Source organism: Eurosta solidaginis, chromosome 3, assembly GCF_040869045.1.
Source record: "Eurosta solidaginis isolate ZX-2024a chromosome 3, ASM4086904v1, whole genome shotgun sequence".
NCBI lineage: Eukaryota > Metazoa > Arthropoda > Insecta > Diptera > Tephritidae > Eurosta > Eurosta solidaginis.
Genome location: NC_090321.1, coordinates 30,696,675 through 30,718,920, shown reverse-complemented (window position 1 = coordinate 30,718,920; position 22,246 = coordinate 30,696,675). Strand labels below are relative to the sequence as shown.

General features: G+C 33.1%; 1 protein-coding gene across 1 annotated transcript in view; it reads right to left on the bottom strand.

Annotated features, from left to right (window-relative positions):
* Window positions 1-19,088, bottom strand: part of mwh (multiple wing hairs) — a 466,270-nt gene extending 447,182 nt beyond the window's left edge. The window contains exon 1 of the mRNA XM_067771283.1: window positions 18,704-19,088. The gene's annotated coding sequence lies outside the window, so the exon portion shown is untranslated. The remainder of the gene's footprint in view (window positions 1-18,703) is intronic.
* Between the last annotated feature and the right edge of the window lie 3,158 nt (window positions 19,089-22,246).

Genomic DNA, 22,246 nt, shown 5'->3' with positions numbered 1-22,246 from the left:
ATTCACGTGGCTAATTATAGCTTGAGGAAGTTTTTGGACAAATCACATGATAAAATTTCAAGTAAAATAAAAATTGAATAAAGAGTTTTTTTTATCAAACTAACTAGAGAAAATTTCCGTGTAGTTGTTTATTTTAATATAAATAAGTAAGCATTTGCACAATTGAACTGATTTACTAATTTAAGAACAATTAAATGATATGTATAGAACAACCGTATTCCTAATGAATTCATAGAGAAAAGTACAAGGGTATAATCTGAGGAATAAGAATACTTTTTAATCAAGCTTAAATGAGTTGAAGTAAATGCTAATTAGTTTATTCACGTGGCTAATTATAGCTTGAGGAAGTTTTTGGACAAATCACATGATAAAATTTCAAGTAAAATAAAAATTGAATAAAGAGTTTTTTTTATCAAACTAACTAGAGAAAATTTCCGTGTAGTTGTTTATTTTAATATAAATAAGTAAGCATTTGCACAATTGAACTGATTTACTAATTTAAGAACAATTAAATGGTATGTATAGAACAACCGTATTCCTAATGAATTCATAGAGAAAAGTACAAGAGTATAATCTGAGGAATAAGAATACTTTTTAATCAAGCTTAAATGAGTTTAAGTAAATGCTAATTAGTTTATTCACGTGGCTAATTATAGCTTGAGGAAGTTTTTGGACAAATCACATGATAAAATTTCAAGTAAAATAAAAATTGAATAAAGAGTTTTTTTTATCAAACTAACTAGAGAAAATTTCCGTGTAGTTGTTTATTTTAATATAAATAAGTAAGCATTTGCACAATTGAACTGATTTACTAATTTAAGAACAATTAAATGATATGTATAGAACAACCGTATTCCTAATGAATTCATAGAGAAAAGTACAAGGGTATAATCTGAGGAATAAGAATACTTTTTAATCAAGCTTAAATGAGTTGAAGTAAATGCTAATTAGTTTATTCACGTGGCTAATTATAGCTTGAGGAAGTTTTTGGACAAATCACATGATAAAATTTCAAGTAAAATAAAAATTGAATAAAGAGTTTTTTTTATCAAACTAACTAGAGAAAATTTCCGTGTAGTTGTTTATTTTAATATAAATAAGTAAGCATTTGCACAATTGAACTGATTTACTAATTTAAGAACAATTAAATGATATGTATAGAACAACCGTATTCCTAATGAATTCATAGAGAAAAGTACAAGGGTATAATCTGAGGAATAAGAATACTTTTTAATCAAGCTTAAATGAGTTGAAGTAAATGCTAATTAGTTTATTCACGTGGCTAATTATAGCTTGAGGAAGTTTTTGGACAAATCACATGATAAAATTTCAAGTAAAATAAAAATTGAATAAAGAGTTTTTTTTATCAAACTAACTAGAGAAAATTTCCGTGTAGTTGTTTATTTTAATATAAATAAGTAAGCATTTGCACAATTGAACTGATTTACTAATTTAAGAACAATTAAATGATATGTATAGAACAACCGTATTCCTAATGAATTCATAGAGAAAAGTACAAGAGTATAATCTGAGGAATAAGAATACTTTTTAATCAAGCTTAAATGAGTTTAAGTAAATGCTAATTAGTTTGCTCACGTGGCTAATTAGAGCTTGAGGAAGTTTTTGGACAAAACACATGATAAAATTTCAAGTAAAATAAAAAGTGAATAAAGAGCTTTTGTTTATCAAAATAACTAGAGGAAATTTCCATGTGGTTGTTTATTTTAATATAAGTAAGTAAGCATTTGCACAATTGAATTGATATACTAATTTGAGAACAATTAAATGATATGTATAGAACAACCGTATTCCTAATGAATTCATAGAGAAAAGTACAAGAGTATAATCTGAGGAATAAGAATACTTTTTAATCAAGCTTAAATGAGTTTAAGTAAATGCTAATTAGTTTGCTCACGTGGCTAATTAGAGCTTGAGGAAGTTTTTGGACAAAACACATGATAAAATTTCAAGTAAAATAAAAAGTGAATAAAGAGCTTTTGTTTATCAAAATAACTAGAGGAAATTTCAATGTGGTTGTTTATTTTAATATACATAAGTAAGCATTTGCACAATTGAACTGATTTACTAATTTAAGAACAATTAAATGATATGTATAGAACAACCGTATTCCTAATGAATTCATAGAGAAAAGTACAAGAGTATAATCTGAGGAATAAGAATACTTTTTAATCAAGCTTAAATGAGTTTAAGTAAATGCTAATTAGTTTGCTCACGTGGCTAATTATAGCTTGAGGAAGTTTTTGGACAAATCACATGATAAAATTTCAAGTAAAATAAAAATTGAATAAAGAGTTTTTTTTATCAAACTAACTAGAGAAAATTTCCGTGTAGTTGTTTATTTTAATATAAATAAGTAAGCATTTGCACAATTGAACTGATTTACTAATTTAAGAACAATTAAATGATATGTATAGAACAACCGTATTCCTAATGAATTCATAGAGAAAAGTACAAGAGTATAATCTGAGGAATAAGAATACTTTTTAATCAAGCTTAAATGAGTTTAAGTAAATGCTAATTAGTTTGCTCACGTGGCTAATTAGAGCTTGAGGAAGTTTTTGGACAAAACACATGATAAAATTTCAAGTAAAATAAAAAGTGAATAAAGAGCTTTTGTTTATCAAAATAACTAGAGGAAATTTCAATGTGGTTGTTTATTTTAATATACATAAGTAAGCATTTGCACAATTGAACTGATTTACTAATTTAAGAACAATTAAATGATATGTGTAGAACAACCGTATTCCTAATGAATTCATAGAGAAAAGTACAAGGGTATAATCTGAGGAATAAGAATACTTTTTAATCAAGCTTAAATGAGTTGAAGTAAATGCTAATTAGTTTATTCACGTGGCTAATTATAGCTTGAGGAAGTTTTTGGACAAATCACATGATAAAATTTCAAGTAAAATAAAAATTGAATAAAGAGCTTTTGTTTATCAAAATAACTAGAGGAAATTTCCATGTGGTTGTTTATTTTAATATAAGTAAGTTTTTGCACAATTGAATTGATATACTAATTTGAGAACAATTAAGTGATATGTATACAATAACCGTATTTCTAATGAATTAATAGAAAAAAGTACAAGAGTATAATCTGAGGAATAAGAATACTTTTTAATCAAGGTTAAATGAATTGAAGTAAATGCTAATTAGTTTATTCACGTGGCTAATTATAGCTTGAGGAAGTTTTTGGACAAATCACATGATAAAATTTCAAGTAAAATAAAAAGTGAATAAAGAGCTTTTGTTTATCAAAATAACTAGAGGAAATTTCAATGTGGTTGTTTATTTTAATATAAATAAGTAAGCATTTGCACAATTGAATTGATATACTAATTTGAGAACAATTAAATGATATGTATAGAACAACCGTATTTCTAATGAATTAATAGAAAAAAGTACAAGAGTATAATCTGAGGAATAAGAATACTTTTTAATCAAGGTTAAATGAATTGAAGTAAATGCTAATTAGTTTATTCACGTGGCTAATTATAGCTTGAGGAAGTTTTTGGACAAATCACATGATAAAATTTCAAGTAAAATAAAAATTGAATAAACAGGCGGCCGCCGTGGTGTGATGGTAGGATTCTCCGCCTACCACACCGAAGATCCTGGGTTCACGTCCCGGGAAAAGCAACAACAAAAACTTTCGAAACAAGTTTTTTCATTTAGAAGACAATTATTCTGAGCGGGGTCGCCCCTCGGCAGTGTTTGGCAAGCACTCCGAGTGTATTACTGTCATGAAAAGCTCTCAGTGAAAACTCATCTTCCTTGCAGTCGGCATAAAACAAGTAGGTCCCATCCCGCTAATTTGTGGGAAAAAAATAGAAGCACGACGCAAATAGCGTTGCCAAATGTACCGTATTGGCCGGGACATCACGTATTTTTCACAAATTGTAAAGTCTCCCGCCGGGAAATGCTATGTCCCGGCATTTTCATAATAAAAATAAAAAAAAATAAATGTAAGGCGCGATAACCTCCGAAGAGATCTAAGGCCGAGCTTCTCTTCCAATTTGCGTCGTGCTCCTCTTGATTTTTCCCTACAAATTGGCCGGACGGGACCTACATGTTTTATGCCGACTCCGAACGGCATCTGCAAGGCAGATGAGTTTTCACTGAGAGCTTTTCATGGCAGAAATACAATCGGAGCGCTTGCCAGACACTGCCGAGGGCGACCCCGCTTAGAAAAATTTTCTTCTAATTTAAAAATCTTATTTCTAAAATTTTGATGTTGCTTTGCCCGGGAGTTGAACCCAGGGCATACGGTGTGATAGGCGGAGCACGCTACCATCACACCACGGTGGCCGCCGTAGCAAAATTAATAAATTATAATCTGCTACGAAACATGGTCATATTTGTGGCTTCGATTGTATTCAGCTCATTAGCATATTGCATGCAACTCTGTAAAGAAGAAAAAATCATCCCTACTGTAGTTCTGAATATTGTCAATGTTTGACATTTCGCACACCTAAATATTCATTATGGGGAAGTGTTGTGTTTTAAAATAACGTGTGGGAAATGAATCCATATAATATTTAATTCGCATTAAATACAGTAAACGTATTAATTCTTAACCTGTTTCATAAAAACATTTGTTATAAATAAATGAGTTAAAAAAGTTTATTTCTATTTTAAATTTATTTCGCCGAATGAGCAGCCCATACAAATATATTGGTGTTTCTTATTTTTCAAATGTCCCGGGAAATTTTTAAAAATTCCGGGAATTTGGCTCAAATTTGAGATTTGTCCCAGGAACCCGAAATAAGAAGCTCGGCCTTAGATCTCTTCGGAGGTTTTCGCGCGAGGATAGGCGTTTTTTTACGCGCACACGTAAACGCATACGCGTGTAAAAAAAACACGGCTAAATTTTCAAGTAAAATAAAAATTTAACAAACAGCTTTTGTTTATCAAACTAACTAGAGGAAATTTCCATGTTGTTGTTTATTTTAATATACATAAGTAAGCATATGCACATTGAATTTATATACTAATTTGAGAACAATTAAATGATATGTATACAACAACCGTATTCCTAATGAATTCATAGAGAAAAGTACAAGGGTATAATCTGAGGAATAAGAATACCTTTTAATCAAGCTTAAATGAATTGAAGTTAATGCTAATTAGTTTGTTCACGTGGCTAATTATAGCTTGAGGAAGTTTTTGGACAAAACACATGCTAAAATTAAAATTTTAATATGAAAAAGCTTATAGGGAAGGCATGTGAAGTAAGACATGTGCTATATATAATGCCTATTGTTTTAATGAATATTGTATCTGACTATGAAAATCCAATGTACTTGTTATTTACACCAATGATTGACATGTGCTCGTTGATATGTTCTGATAAAATATTCGAGTCTGAGTTAAAATTACTTAGCTACTTCGAACATATATGAATATTTCGAATTACTAGCAGAGTATCTTATCAACATGAAGCCTAGACCCAAACCTCACTATATTACAGATTATCCAGAACTTTTAAGGCAATACAAAGTTTGAATAAATTTTTTTCTCTACATTTTGAACACAAACATCAATACTTCATAAATATTGCCAAAAAATGTAAAAATTTTAAAAACATTACTTTAACTATAGCGAGTAAATAAATAAATAAAAAATAAATGTAAGGCGCGATAGCGTCCGAAAAGATTTTAGGCCGAGCTTCTCATCCAATTTGCGTCGTACTCCTTTTAATTTAACCTGCAAGACAAATGAGTTTTCACTGAGAAGCTTTTCGTGGCAGAAATACGCGCAGAGTGCTTGCCAAACACTGCCGCTTGGAAAAATTGTCTTGCAATTGAAAAAACTTATTTCTTAAGTTTTTATGTTGCTTTACCAGAAGCGTGAACCAAGGAGCTTCGTTGTGGTAGGCGTAAGAGGCTATTATCACACCACTAAAGTTTATTGCTTAAAAAAAGTAATTACGTAGGCACCAAAACCCTCGAAAGATCAATAGATGCGTATATAAAATCGAATTATTATCTTCAGTGCAACATGCTTACACCAAAGGCAGGTCCGTCGATATTATATTGCATAGGGTGATCATGAATATAGAGAAGGTCTTGGAAAACCAGAAATATGCCCTAGGTGTTTTTCTGGGCATTGCCGGAGCTTTCAACAATGTCCCAAAAAGAACAATCATGGCCAGTCTCAACTCGATTGAAGTACACATGTATGTAGGATCGGATTCATGTTAAGCTGCAGAATGGTCACGCCGTAATCGGATCCATGCGAGGCAACAAAACCTGTAAACAGAGGAGGGTGGAGTTTTATCACCAATGCTGTGGACACCGGTTATCAACCAATTGCTTAGGCGGTTAGACGGAGGATCAGTCAAACTTACGGCATATGCAGATAATTCTTCTGTCATCAAAAGCATCAAATGCCTAATAACAATCAGATCTCTGATGGATGAAGCACCTCGGGATATACATGCCTGGACATCTGGGTGAGGCTAACAGCCAACACGGCAAAAATCTATCTAGCATTATTTACCAGGAAATATAATGTATCTAAGGGGACTAAGCCTAGCCTTGGAAGGGTAACCCTCAAAGAAAAACCACTAAGGTAGTCTAAGTTCGGGTGAAACCGAACATTACATACCCAGCTGTACACTTGAAATGCTGTTGTTGTTTGTTTCGTGTGCTTAATAGTGTTACCATGCTGCGCAATAATATATATACATATGGATCTATTCTGAAATAATTTTCATTTAAAAGAAGCAAAAAGTATTCAGAGGCTAACACCAATGACCTTGAGCGGGTAATAATGCAGTTTTCCTTCAGATATGGGGATTTCCCTACCGTTTGGAAGTAAGTATATACAAAAAAAAAAGTATAACAAGTAAGAACGGGACTGTCTTCGGCTGTCCCGAAGACTTCATACCTTTCATGAATGGGGCTGAACAATAATCTTATCCCGTTCGTAATCTCCGAATATTCGGATGTATAAGATAAGAAATATATAGTGAACAGATCTACATACCTTAACGATTTTTAAGATAAATATAAAATAAACAAGTAGGTACTTTGTGTGAGGATGCAAAACTTCACGTTTTTTGTGGTCTGAATGTAAAAGCTATGACTACGAATCACGTATTTCAAAAATATATGACGTAAACGTAACTATTTGATTAAATATGATGAATTTTGAAGCTTCTATCCGTAAAAAAGGGGCAAAAATGACAGTTTATATAAAGAATATAACATATATACCACCGATCTCTATGATTTTTTCAGACAAAAATATATGCTATATACGTAGCATTTTGTGAAATTTTAAGCTTCTAGCTGTTAAAATGGGACAGAAATTGCGCAAAGTTTCTTATCTGAACAATCGGTTGTATGAGATATATACTATGTATACCACCGATCACAATGATTTTTTCAGACATCAATATATGCTATATACGTAAGCATTTTGTGAAATTTGAAGCTTCTAGCTGTTAAAATTGGGCCGAAATCGCAAAAAAATATATATATACTATATATACCATCATATATATATTATATATATCACCGATCTCTATGATTTTTTGACACAACAATACATACTATATACGTAAGCAATCGGTGAAATTTGAAGCTTATAGCTGTTAAAATGGAGTAGAAATTGCGAAAAGTTTCTTATCTGAACAATCGGTTGTATGAGATATATACTATATATACAACCGATCTCTATGATTTTTTCAGACAACAATATATGCTATATTCGTAAGTATTCGGTGAAATTTGAAGCTTCTAGCTGTTAAAATTGGGCCGAAATCGCAAAAAAAAATATATATACTATATATACCATCATATATATATTATATATATCACCGATCTCTATGATTTTTTGACACAACAATACATACTATATACGTAAGCAATCGGTGAAATTTGAAGCTTATAGCTGTTAAAATGGAGTAGAAATTGCGAAAAGTTTCTTATCTGAACAATCGGTTGTATGAGATATATACTATATATACAACCGATCTCTATGATTTTTTCAGACAACAATATATGCTATATACGTAAGCAATGGGTGAAATTTGAAGCTTATAGCTGTTAAAATGGGGTAGAAATTGCGAAAAGTTTCTTATCTGAACAATCGGTTGTGAGATATATACTACATATACAACCGATCTCTATGATTTTTTCAGACAACAATATATGCTATATATGTAAGCAATAGGTGAAATTTGAAGCTTATAGCTGTTAAAATGGGGTAGAAATCGCGAAAAGTTTCTTATCTGAACAATCGGATGTATGAGATATATACTATATATACAACTGATCTCTATGCTTTCTTCAGACAATAATATATGCTATATACGTAAGCAATCGGTGAAATTTGAAGCTTATAGCTGTTAAAATGGGGTAGAAATTGCGAAAAGTTTCTTATCTGAACAATCGGTTGTATGAGATATATACTATATATACAACCGATCTCTATGATTTTTTCAGACAACAATATATGCTATATTCGTAAGAATTCGGTGAAATTTGAAGCTTCTAGCTGTTAAAATGGGGCTAAAATTTGCGAAAATATATATATATATACTATATATATATACTATATATACCACCATATATATACTATATATACCACCGATCTTTATGATTTTTTCAGACAACAATATATGCTATATACGTAAGCATTCGTTGAAATCTGAAGCCTCTAGCTCTTAAAATAGGGCAGTAATTACGAAAAGTTCCTTATCTGAACAATCGGTTGTGGGGGATATATACTATATATACGACCGATCTCATCAATTTGTTCAGGCGACAATACGTGCAATATACGAAAGTATATGGTGAAGTTTGAAGCTTCAATCTGTTAAATTGGGTAAGATATTACAAAATCCTCTTTTTCTGAAAAATCGGTTGTATGGAGGATATATGCTATAGTGGTCCGATCCGGTCGGTTCCGACAAATGTCTGATCGGACACCGAAATACACCCGCTCACCAAATTTTATATATATCACCGATCTCTATGATTTTTTGACACAACAGTACATACTATATACGTAAGCAATCGGTGAAATTTGAAGCTTCTAGCTGTTAAAATGGGGCTAAAATATGCGAAAATATATATATATATATACTATATATATATATACTATATATACCACCAATCTTTATCATTTTTTCAGACAACAATATATGCTATATACGTAAGCATTCGTTGAAATTTGAAGCCTCTAGCTCTTAAAATAGGGCAGTAATTACGAAAAGTTCCTTATCTGAACAATCGGTTGTGGGGGATATATACTATATATACGACCGATCTCAACAATCTTTTCAGGCAACAATACGTGCAATATACGAAAGTATATGGTGAAGTTTGAAGCTTCAATCTGTTAAATTGGGTAAGATATTACAAAAATCCTCTTTTTCTGAAAAATCGGTTGTATGGAGGATATATGCTATAGTGGTCCGATCCGGTTGGTTCCGACAAATGTCTAATCGGACACCCAAATACACCCGCCCACCAAATTTTATCAAGATATCTCAAAAATTGAGGGACTAGTTTGCATACAAACAGACAGACGGACAGACGGAAATGGCTAAATCAACTCAGCTCTTCAACCTGATTATTTCGGTATACTTAATGGTGGGTCTATCTATTTTCCTTTAAGGACTTACAATTTTCGGTTTCGTGACGAAATTAATATACCATTTCATTTTCATGAAAGGTATAAAAATAGGTAGGTAATCTGTGTGAGGATGCAAAGCTTCACGTTTTTTGTGGTCTGCATGTAAAAACTATAACTACGAATCACATCTTTCAAAAATATATGACGTAAACGTAACTATTTTATGAAATTTGATGAATTTTGAAGCTTCTAGCCGTAAAAAAGGGGCAAAAATGGCAGTTTATATGGGGTATATAATATATGTACCACCGACCTCTATGATTTTTTCAGACAACAATATATGCTATATACGTAGCATTTTGTGAAATTTTAAGCTTCTAGCTGTTAAAACGGGGCAGATATTGCGCAAAGTTTCTTATCTGAACAATCGGTTGTATGAGATATATACTATGTATGCCACCGATCTCAATGATTTTTTCAGACATCAATATATGCTATACACGTAAGCATTTGGTGAAATTTGAAGCTTATAGCTGTTAAAATGAGGCCGAAATCGCAAAAAAAAAATATATATACTATATATATATACTATACTAGAAGACCCGGCAGACGTTGTCCTGCCCTAAATTTGGCCAATCTGCATACATTTTAATAAGCTTTTTCCGTCTGACCACATTTTGGCCTATATCCCGAGACCATAGTCAGCCAGGGGTATGAAAATTACCCTCTAATAAAGCACTCATCAACAGCTTACATTTAATATCCACATTTTATAAACACATTTTAGGGGTACCCGGGTCCTCGTTTTCGCCTATATCTCGAGACCCTAGTCACCCAGGGGTATGAAAATTACCCTCTACTAAAGCTCTCATCAACAGCTTTCATTCGATATCAATATTCTATAAACACATTCTAGGTGTACCCGGGTCCACTTTTTGGCATATAGCTCGAGACCCTAGTCACCCAAGGGTATGAAAATTACCCTCTACTAAAGCACTCATGAACAGCTTTAATCTGATATCAATATTCTATAAACAAATTCTAGGGGTACCCGGGTCCACGTTTTGGCCTATATCTCGAGACCCTAGTCACCCAGGGGTATGAAAATTACCCTCTACTAAAGCACCCATCAACAGCTTTTATTTGATATCCATATTCCATAAACACACCCTAGGGGTACCCGGGTCCACGTTTTGGCCTATATCTCGAGACCCTAGTCACCCAGGGGTATGAAAATTACCCTCTACTAAAGCACTCATCAACAGCTTTCATATGATATCCATATTCTATAAACACACCCGGGTCCACGTTTTGGCCTATATCTCGAGGAAATATGCCGTTTTGAGTATTTTCCCGGCAAGTATTCGAATTTTTCTCACCTTTTAAACCTTCCCTAGACCTCCACTAATAATTCAAGACCAAGATAAGATAAATCCGTTCAGCCGTTCTCGAGTTTTAGCGAGACTAACGAACAGCAATTCATTTTTATATATATAGATATACCATCATATATATATTATATATATCACCGATCTCTATGATTTTTTGACACAACAATACATACTATATACGGAAGCAATCGGTGAAATTTGAAGCTAATAGCTGTTAAAATGGGGTAGAAATTGCGAAAAGTTTCTTATCTGAACAATCGGTTGTATGAGATATATACTATATATACAACCGATCTCTATGATTTTTTCAGACAACAATATATGCTATATACGTAAGCAATCGGTGAAATTTGAAGCTTATAGCTGTTAAAATGGGGTAGAAATTGCGAAAAGTTTCTTATCTGAACAATCGGTTGTATGAGATATATACTATGTATACAACCGATCTATATGATTTTTTCAGACAACAATATATGCTATATACGTAAGTATTCTGTGAAATTTGAAGCTTCTAGCTGTTAAAATGGGGCTAAAACTTGCGAAAATATATATATATATATACTATATATATATACTATATATACCACCATATATATACTATATATACCACCGATCTTTATGATTTTTTCAGACAACAATATATGCTATATACGTAAGCATTCGTTGAAATTTGAAGCCTCTAGCTCTTAAAATAGGGCAGTAAATACGAAAAGTTCCTTATCTGAACAATCGGTTGTGGGGGATATATACTATATATACGACCGATCTCATCAATTTTTTCAGGCAACAATACGTGCAATATACGAAAGTATATGGTGAAGTTTGAAGCTTCAATCTGTTAAATTGGGTAAGATATTACAAAAATCCTCTTTTTCTGAAAAATCGGTTGTATGGAGGATATATGCTATAGTGGTCCGTGGTGATATGTATAGAACAACCGTATTCCTAATGAATTCATAGAGAAAAGTACAAGGGTATAATCTGAGGAATAAGAATACTTTTTAATCAAGCTTAAATGAATTGAAGTAAATGCTAATTAGTTTATTCACGTGGCTAATTATAGCTTGAGGAAGTTTTTGGACAAAACACATGATAAAATTTCAAGTAAAATAAAAAGTGAATAAAGAGCTTTTGTTTATCAAAATAACTAGAGGAAATTTCAATGTGGTTGTTTATTTTAATATACATAAGTAAGCATTTGCACAATTGAACTGATTTACTAATTTAAGAACAATTAAATGATATGTATAGAACAACCGTATTCCTAATGAATTCATAGAGAAAAGTACAAGGGTATAATCTGAGGAATAAGAATACTTTTTAATCAAGCTTAAATGAGTTGAAGTAAATGCTAATTAGTTTATTCACGTGGCTAATTATAGCTTGAGGAAGTTTTTGGACAAATCACATGATAAAATTTCAAGTAAAATAAAAATTGAATAAAGAGTTTTTTTATCAAACTAACTAGAGAAAATTTCCGTGTAGTTGTTTATTTTAATATAAATAAGTAAGCATTTGCACAATTGAACTGATTTACTAATTTAAGAACAATTAAATGATATGTATAGAACAACCGTATTCCTAATGAATTCATAGAGAAAAGTACAAGAGTATAATCTGAGGAATAAGAATACTTTTTAATCAAGCTTAAATGAATTGAAGTAAATGCTAATTAGTTTATTCACGTGGCTAATTATAGCTTGAGGAAGTTTTTGGACAAATCACATGATAAAATTTCAAGTAAAATAAAAATTGAATAAACAGGCGGCCGCCGTGGTGTGATGGTAGGATTCTCCGCCTACCACACCGAAGATCCTGGGTTCACGTCCCGGGAAAAGCAACAACAAAAACTTTCGAAACAAGTTTTTTCATTTAGAAGACAATTATTCTGAGCGGGGTCGCCCCTCGGCAGTGTTTGGCAAGCACTCCGAGTGTATTACTGTCATGAAAAGCTCTCAGTGAAAACTCATCTTCCTTGCAGTCGGCATAAAACAAGTAGGTCCCATCCCGCTAATTTGTGGGAAAAAAATAGAAGCACGACGCAAATAGCGTTGCCAAATGTACCGTATTGGCCGGGACATCACGTATTTTTCACAAATTGTAAAGTCTCCCGCCGGGAAATGCTATGTCCCGGCATTTTCATAATAAAAATAAAAAAAAATAAATGTAAGGCGCGATAACCTCCGAAGAGATCTAAGGCCGAGCTTCTCTTCCAATTTGCGTCGTGCTCCTCTTGATTTTTCCCTACAAATTGGCCGGACGGGACCTACATGTTTTATGCCGACTCCGAACGGCATCTGCAAGGCAGATGAGTTTTCACTGAGAGCTTTTCATGGCAGAAATACAATCGGAGCGCTTGCCAGACACTGCCGAGGGGCGACCCCGCTTAGAAAAATTTTCTTCTAATTGAAAAATCTTATTTCTAAAATTTTGATGTTGCTTTGCCCGGGAGTTGAACCCAGGGCATACGGTGTGATAGGCGGAGCACGCTACCATCACACCACGGTGGCCGCCGTAGCAAAATTAATAAATTATAATCTGCTACGAAACATGGTCATATTTGTGGCTTCGATTGTATTCAGCTCATTAGCATATTGCATGCAACTCTGTAAAGAAGAAAAAATCATCCCTACTGTAGTTCTGAATATTGTCAATGTTTGACATTTCGCACACCTAAATATTCATTATGGGGAAGTGTTGTGTTTTAAAATAACGTGTGGGAAATGAATCCATATAATATTTAATTCGCATTAAATACAGTAAACGTATTAATTCTTAACCTGTTTCATAAAAACATTTGTTATAAATAAATGAGTTAAAAAAGTTTATTTCTATTTTAAATTTATTTCGCCGAATGAGCAGCCCATACAAATATATTGGTGTTTCTTATTTTTCAAATGTCCCGGGAAATTTTTAAAAATTCCGGGAATTTGGCTCAAATTTGAGATTTGTCCCAGGAACCCGAAATAAGAAGCTCGGCCTTAGATCTCTTCGGAGGTTTTCGCGCGAGGATAGGCGTTTTTTTACGCGCACACGTAAACGCATACGCGTGTAAAAAAAACACGGCTAAATTTTCAAGTAAAATAAAAATTTAACAAACAGCTTTTGTTTATCAAACTAACTAGAGGAAATTTCCATGTTGTTGTTTATTTTAATATACATAAGTAAGCATATGCACATTGAATTTATATACTAATTTGAGAACAATTAAATGATATGTATACAACAACCGTATTCCTAATGAATTCATAGAGAAAAGTACAAGGGTATAATCTGAGGAATAAGAATACCTTTTAATCAAGCTTAAATGAATTGAAGTTAATGCTAATTAGTTTGTTCACGTGGCTAATTATAGCTTGAGGAAGTTTTTGGACAAAACACATGCTAAAATTAAAATTTTAATATGAAAAAGCTTATAGGGAAGGCATGTGAAGTAAGACATGTGCTATATATAATGCCTATTGTTTTAATGAATATTGTATCTGACTATGAAAATCCAATGTACTTGTTATTTACACCAATGATTGACATGTGCTCGTTGATATGTTCTGATAAAATATTCGATTCTGAGTTAAAATTACTTAGCTACTTCGAACATATATGAATATTTCGAATTACTAGCAGAGTATCTTATCAACATGAAGCCTAGACCCAAACCTCACTATATTACAGATTATCCAGAACTTTTAAGGCAATACAAAGTTTGAATAAACTTTTTTCTCTACATTTTGAACACAAACATCAATACTTCATAAATATTGCCAAAAAATGTAAAAATTTTAAAAACATTACTTTAACTATAGCGAGTAAATAAATAAATAAAAAATAAATGTAAGGCGCGATAGCCTCCGAAAAGATTTTAGGCCGAGCTTCTCATCCAATTTGCGTCGTACTCCTTTTAATTTAACCTGCAAGACAAATGAGTTTTCACTGAGAAGCTTTTCGTGGCAGAAATACGCGCAGAGTGCTTGCCAAACACTGCCGCTTGGAAAAATTGTCTTGCAATTGAAAAAACTTATTTCTTAAGTTTTTATGTTGCTTTACCAGAAGCGTGAACCAAGGAGCTTCGTTGTGGTAGGCGTAAGAGGCTATTATCACACCACTAAACTTTATTGCTTAAAAAAAGTAATTACGTAGGCCCCAAAACCCTCGAAAGATCAATAGATGCGTATATAAAATCGAATTATTATCTTCAGTGCAACATGCTTACACCAAAGGCAGGTCCGTCGATATTATATTGCATAGGGTGATCATGAATATAGAGAAGGTCTTGGAAAACCAGAAGTATGCCCTAGGTGTTTTTCTGGGCATTGCCGGAGCTTTCAACAATGTCTCGAAAAGAACAATCATGGCCAGTCTCAACTCGATTGAAGTACACATGTATGTAGGATCGGATTCATGTTAAGCTGCAGAATGGTCACGCCGTAATAGGATCCATGCGAGGCAACAAAACCTGTAAACAGAGGAGGGTGGAGTTTTATCACCAATGCTGTGGACACCGGTTATCAACCAATTGCTTAGGCGGTTGGACGGAGGATCAGTCAAACTTACGGCATATGCAGATAATGCTTCTGTCATCAAAAGCATCAAATGCCTAATAACAATCAGATTTCTGATGGATGAAGCACCTCGGGATATACATGCCTGGACATCTGGGTGAGGCTAACAGCCAACACGGCAAAAATCTATCTAGCATTATTTACCAGGAAATATAATGTATCTAAGGGGACTAAGCCTAGCCTTGGAAGGGTAACCCTCAAAGAAAAACCACTAAGGTAGTCTAAGTTCGGGTGAAACCGAACATTACATACCCAGCTGTACACTTGAAATGCTGTTGTTGTTTGTTTCGTGTGCTTAATAGTGTTACCATGCTGCGCAATAATATATATACATATGGATCTATTCTGAAATAATTTTCATTTAAAAGAAGCAAAAAGTATTCAGAGGCTAACACCAATGACCTTGAGTGGGTAATAATGCAGTTTTCCTTCAGATATGGGGATTTCCCTACCGTTTAGAAGTAAGTATATACAAAAAAAAGCATAACAAGTAAGAACGGGACTGTCTTCGGCTGTGCCGAAGACGTCATACCTTTCATGAATGGGGCTGAACAATAACATTATCCTATTCGTAATCTCCGAATAATCGGATGTATAAGATAAGAAATATATAGTGAACAGATCTACATACCTAAACGATTTCTAAGATAAATATAAAATAAAAAATAGGTAGGTACTTTTTGTGAGGATGCAAAGTTTCAGGTTTTTTGTGGTCTGCGTGTAAAAACTGTGACTACGAATCACGTATTTCAACAATATATGACGTAAACCTAACTATTTGATTAAATATGATGAATTTTGAAGCTTCTATCCGTAAAAAAGGGGCAAAAATGACAGTTTATATAAAGTATATAATATATATACCACCGATCTCTATGATTTTTTCAGACAAAAATATATGCTATATACGTAAGCATTTGGTGAAATTTGAAGCTTCTAGCTGTTAAAATGGGACAGAAATTGCGCAAAGTTTCTTATCTGAACAATGGGTTGTATGAGATATATACTATGTATACCACCGATCTCAATGATTTTTTCAGAAATCAATATATGCTATACACGTAAGCATTTGGTGAAATTTGAAGCTTCTAGCTGTTAAAATTGGGCCGAAATCGCAAAAAAAATATATATATACTATATATACCATCATATATATATTATATATATCACCGATCTCTGTGATTTTTTGACACAACAATACATACTATATACGTAAGCAATCGGTGAAATTTGAAGCTTATAGCTGTTAAAATGGAGTAGAAATTGCGAAAAGTTTCTTATATGAACAATCGGTTGTATGAGATATATACTATATATACAACCGATCTCTATGATTTTTTCAGACAACAATATATGCTATATACGTAAGCAATCGGTGAAATTTGAAGCTTATAGCTGTTAAAATGGGGTAGAAATTGCGAAAAGTTTCTTATCTGAAAAATCGGTTGTATGAGATATATACTATATATACAACCGATCTCTATGATTTTTTCAGACAACAATATATGCTATATACGTAAGCAATCGGTGAAATTTGAATCTTATAGCTGTTAAAATGTGGTAGAAATTGCGAAAAGTTTCTTATCTGAACAATCGGTTGTATGAGATATATACTATATATACAACCGATCTCTATGATTTTTCAGACAACAATATATGCTATATTCACTCAATTTTCAATACCAATCTATTCTGGGTCCAGATATGCTCGTGTACCAAATTTGGTGAAGATATCTCATTATTTACTCAAGTTGTCGTGTTAACGGACAGACGGACGTGGCTCAATCAAATTTTTTTTCGATACTGATGATTTTGATATATGGAAGTCTATATCTATCTCGATTCCTTTATACCTGTAGAACCAACCGTTAACCAATCAAAGTTATAATACCCTGTGTACAAGTACAGCTGGGTATAATAAAGTACAAAATAGCTAGGTCTTATACTAAATAGACAGTTTTCGTGGAAACTCCAAATCAAAGAAAAAGCGAAGAGAGCCTCCACTAAACTGTATGCATGCAAGTGCAAGTGGGTATTTACGGCATTTGTCAAACCCATACTTTACTATGGGTGCCTTGTTTGGTGGACAACCACACAAAAAAGTGCATGTTCCAAAAAACTTGAGGAGGTATGCAGATTATCAATGATAAACATAACGGGAACCCTAAAAACTATTCGGACAGCAGAATTGTATGCCATTCTATACATTCCGCCTATAGACCTAATGGCGAAAAATATGGCGTTAGCAATTTAGCAGTAGATTGCCGTCTAATATCAAGCAAACGTAATATATGGTCCCGTGCCTGAACTTAGAAAGAGATCTTGGCGCCACAATTGAGCCAGAGGGTTGTTGTCAAGGTGCATAAATGGCAAAACATACTATTCACGTGTATACTGATTTAACGGAAGGGATCGGGTGTGCTGTTTACTGTGTGCATCCAAAAATAAAAAGATATTACAGGCTGCCAGATTACTGCAGCGTCTTTCGGTTGAAAATTATAGCCATGAAGAAAGCAGAACAAAAACTTCGCTTAGTCCGGACCATACATCTATAATAGGTTACCGGTCATAAACGGATAGAAAGTAACGAAAAGACCGATTAATTAGCAAAGAAGGGCGCAAAACTCGCTAAATCGACGGTAAACGTCCTAACCCATTCGGGAGAAATCAAACGGGGACAGGAGTTGTATATGATCCATCATGCAAAAAATGAAGAGAGAAGTCTTAAGGCTCATGGAAGGCATACTAACTGGACACTGCCTTCTGGCGTCACATGCTTATAAGTTAGACTTCGCCAGTAACAGCAGTTGTATTTAGGAAGTGCAAGCTGCAGAAAGAAACCGTTGAGCACGTTCTATGTTTTACTTTCTAGTATTTACCAAGAGGACGGAGTTATTCTATAACATAAGTCCTAGCACCTGATTTGGACTCGTCATCGAACAAATTCTCGTAACAATATGGACACATTTAGTCCATGTGAGGTCTTTATTGACCGGCCAGTTCAATCTAACCACCGTGCGGCCCTGTGTTTGACTTGTATGAGATTGTCACTTAAATCACTTTCAAATCCCAATCATTGCAATGATAATGAAAACAAAAAAAGCAATTAAAAAAATCAAACAATCTATATATGAGTTTACTCACCTTCAGTATCTCAAAAAGTCGGTATTTTATTAGATATCGTTTTTCATGTTGTTGTTTTTCATATCATTTGACGAAATGACATTTGTACATTCACTTTACAAATTACAATAAAATTTGGCAAATAAAAGAATTTGTAATCACCAGTGCTGTAAGTTATCAGTTAATGATTATGGTTTCCTTGTTTTGTATTGTTGTTGTCTTTTCATAGAAATCTATTTTTAAGTTTAAGTCAGGAAGTACGCTAAAGCTTTTATGACTGTTATTGATAAGTTTTGTCATACCTGACTTTGCAGTTATTATTTTAATGCCTTTCGCCAAAAAGCTTTTGAGTTGTACAATTTAAGTTATTTTTTGCTTTAATTGATTTTAATCTTAACTTTTGTTAGTATTTAAACTTTACATTGAAAGTCTCAAACTGTCAACGGGCACTTTCATCAAATACAACTGTTGATAAATCGTAGAGTGAAAACTTTCTGAACGCACTCAACTAATCTACTCTGCGGCTTGGAGAAAAAAACGTCTATCAATCAACTTATGGAAACATGTTTGCAACGTATCAATACAATTTGTGTTCGCTGAAAGCGGCCAATGGCACCATCGTGGACCCACTCTCTACACGCATTAGAACTTTTTTGTTAAACTAACAAGACAGTAGACATTGTAGTAGAATTACTTTGGTAACATAACGGTTGGTTGTATCGGTATAAAGGAATCGAGATAGATATAGACTTCCCTATATGATGTATATTGGAACGATTTTCCGTCATCCCTTGTCAAATTTAGTTTCGAGACAAACCGGTTTCGGCGTTGTGCCATCATCAGTGTATATTTTCGTTCTTCCATATATAAAAATCATTAGCATCGAAAAAAAATTGATTAAGCTATGGCCATCCTTCCGTCTGTCTGTCCGTTAACACGATAACTTGAGCAAATATTGAGATATCTTCACTAAATTTGGTATACGGTCTTATCTGGACCCATAATAGATTTTTACTGAAAATGAGCGAAATCGGATGATAAACACGCCCACTTTTTATATATATAACATTTTGGAAAACACAAAAAACCTGATTATTTAGTAAATATTGCACCTAGAAATTTGACGTGAGACTCTTGATAAAAATTTTAAAAAATTTTTTTGAATGGGCGTTGCACCGTCCACTTGTGATAAAATCAATTTTACAAATATTATTGATATCGAAAATTTGGAAAAATGGAAAAAATTTGAAAATTCAAAAACGAGTACCGTTAAGATATTAACATTTGGCAGGTGGATTGGTTTTATGACGCAAGAAACAATTTCCAAAATATTTTTGGAATATATAAAGGATGTTTAGAAGGTTCGTAGACTAAAATAATAAGATATACCTTAGCAGAAAATAGTTTTGTATCAATTATATTTCACTTACCAAGGTTTATTGTAAAAGAAATTTGGGAGACATTTATTTTTATGCGCGGTGCCACGCCTCTATTCCTATCAAGCAATACACAACATTTCTAGAGCCTCAAAGAAAAAAATAAATCCCTTTTAACAAAATCCGGAAAAGCAATGTATCTGAAATGAACTGTACAATTGAAACTCAAGATGAGTATAAATTTTCAGTTACACCCGAACTTAGACTCCCGTACTTGTTTTATTTTATTTTATTTCATTTCATTCAATTTTATTTTATTTCCTTTATCTTTTATTTAATTTTACTTTTTATTTTTGAAAATTTTTCTTATTTTCATAATTTCTTTTTAGTTATTTTTTTTTTATTCTCATTATTTTTTCTTAGTTTATTTTATTTTAAGTAATTTTATCTTATTTTATTTTAGTTTTTATTTTTATTCAGTGGTCGGCGCGCCATAGCTCAATTGAGCTTGATTCACACATATTCTTAAGGGCTCCGGCGACTAACAACGAGATTGACTGTGTGTGTTAGTGCAGTCGGGTGATTTCGTGACATGCATATTTGTTTAGGCTACACGTTGATGAAGATCAAAAACTTTTGATTTTTTCATTTGACACTTGCTTGTTGATGGTCGCGGGGTGTAATTGACAAAACAGCAGTGTTGTATTTAGTTTTTTGTTGACATTCAAAATGAACAAGTGCGCGGAAGAACAGCAATTCATATTAAAATTTATTGAAAATTATCAATGTTTACCAGCTTTAGTAAAAATAAAAATCATCATCCGATGACGACATATGCACGTCCAAACTTTACGGTTTCTCAATGCAAATGTTGATTGATGGCTTTTTATTTGATAGTCGCGGGGCAAGCGTCAACCACCCGACTCGCACACATACAAAAATTCAGTCAATCTCGTTGTTAGTCGCCGGAGCCCTTTACTCTTCATCACCAGTCGTCAGCGAGAGAACAACGAATAAACACTGCCACGGCTGTTGCAAAAATGTTAAGGTTCCCTGTAAGAAATATTACGATGAGATAACGCAACTGGTATGACGGCATTTCCATATGTAGCTCATCTTCCAAACATGTGTAGGTTTGGGTTTTTACCTTTTTGGGTATGTTATATTAAATAATTTCTCAATACAATATGATTTTTTGAAATTATTTTAACAAAAGTGGTAACAATTTCATTCTGGGCTCCTTTTTTCTGCGCCAAAAAAAATTGAACTTCTGCATTTCAAAAAAACTTCTATAGAATATTTAAAAAACTTAGCAATATAGTAAAAAACTTGACATGAATGTATATTAAGTTTTTTGTTTTTTAAATCAGCTACATATATATTTTTTAAACATTTTGTATATCTCCGGTTGCGGCAAAGGTATTATTCTTGGAAATATGATTTTTAAGCGAGTGATCGATCACCTGTACTTTTGCGATATTTGAGGAGCTTGAAAATATTTGATAAAATTCTTGGTATAAATGCATCCTCTGCATGTTGTAATTTTAACTTTAGTTTCCTGCTGGGTTGCTCATGCTCTCGCTCTCACTAATACACTCACATTTTAATTTTTGCCGACAACTGAAATAGTGCAATTGATCATGCTTGCTGTCTCTGGCTCTGTTTTTCGAACCAAAGAGCAAATTGTATGAATCTCTGCATGCTGTTTACTGTGCTCAGAACTATAGCTCCGTTACATAAAGCAGTTTTTCATACAGCTGAGTTTAACACAAACTTATGCATTATGAGTAGATTTCACGTATTTTTATGGAGAACATCTGATATTGAAAAGTAGCCAACTCCCAAATTTGTTGCAAGCTAATGATAAGAAGAAGAATTTTACATTTGCTTTGGCTAAGGGTGTTGGCACACTTTGCAAGGGAGATTATGTTTCCCACTGGTTGGAAACTTTTCTAACATCATTCGCAATTAAAAACTGCAATATAAAATCGAGTACGACGCAAAACATGTTAGCAAGTATTTTTGTTGTATACGGAGAAGTTTTGTATTTGAATGGGCAAGGCGTAATAAACTTCAATTGCCAAGTCTGATTTACAAACGCAACACCTTGGTTTATTGTGGCGATGTTATTGGAATGCATAAGCTTGTGTTAAACGCATCTTTATGAAAAATGTCATTGTGCCGCGGC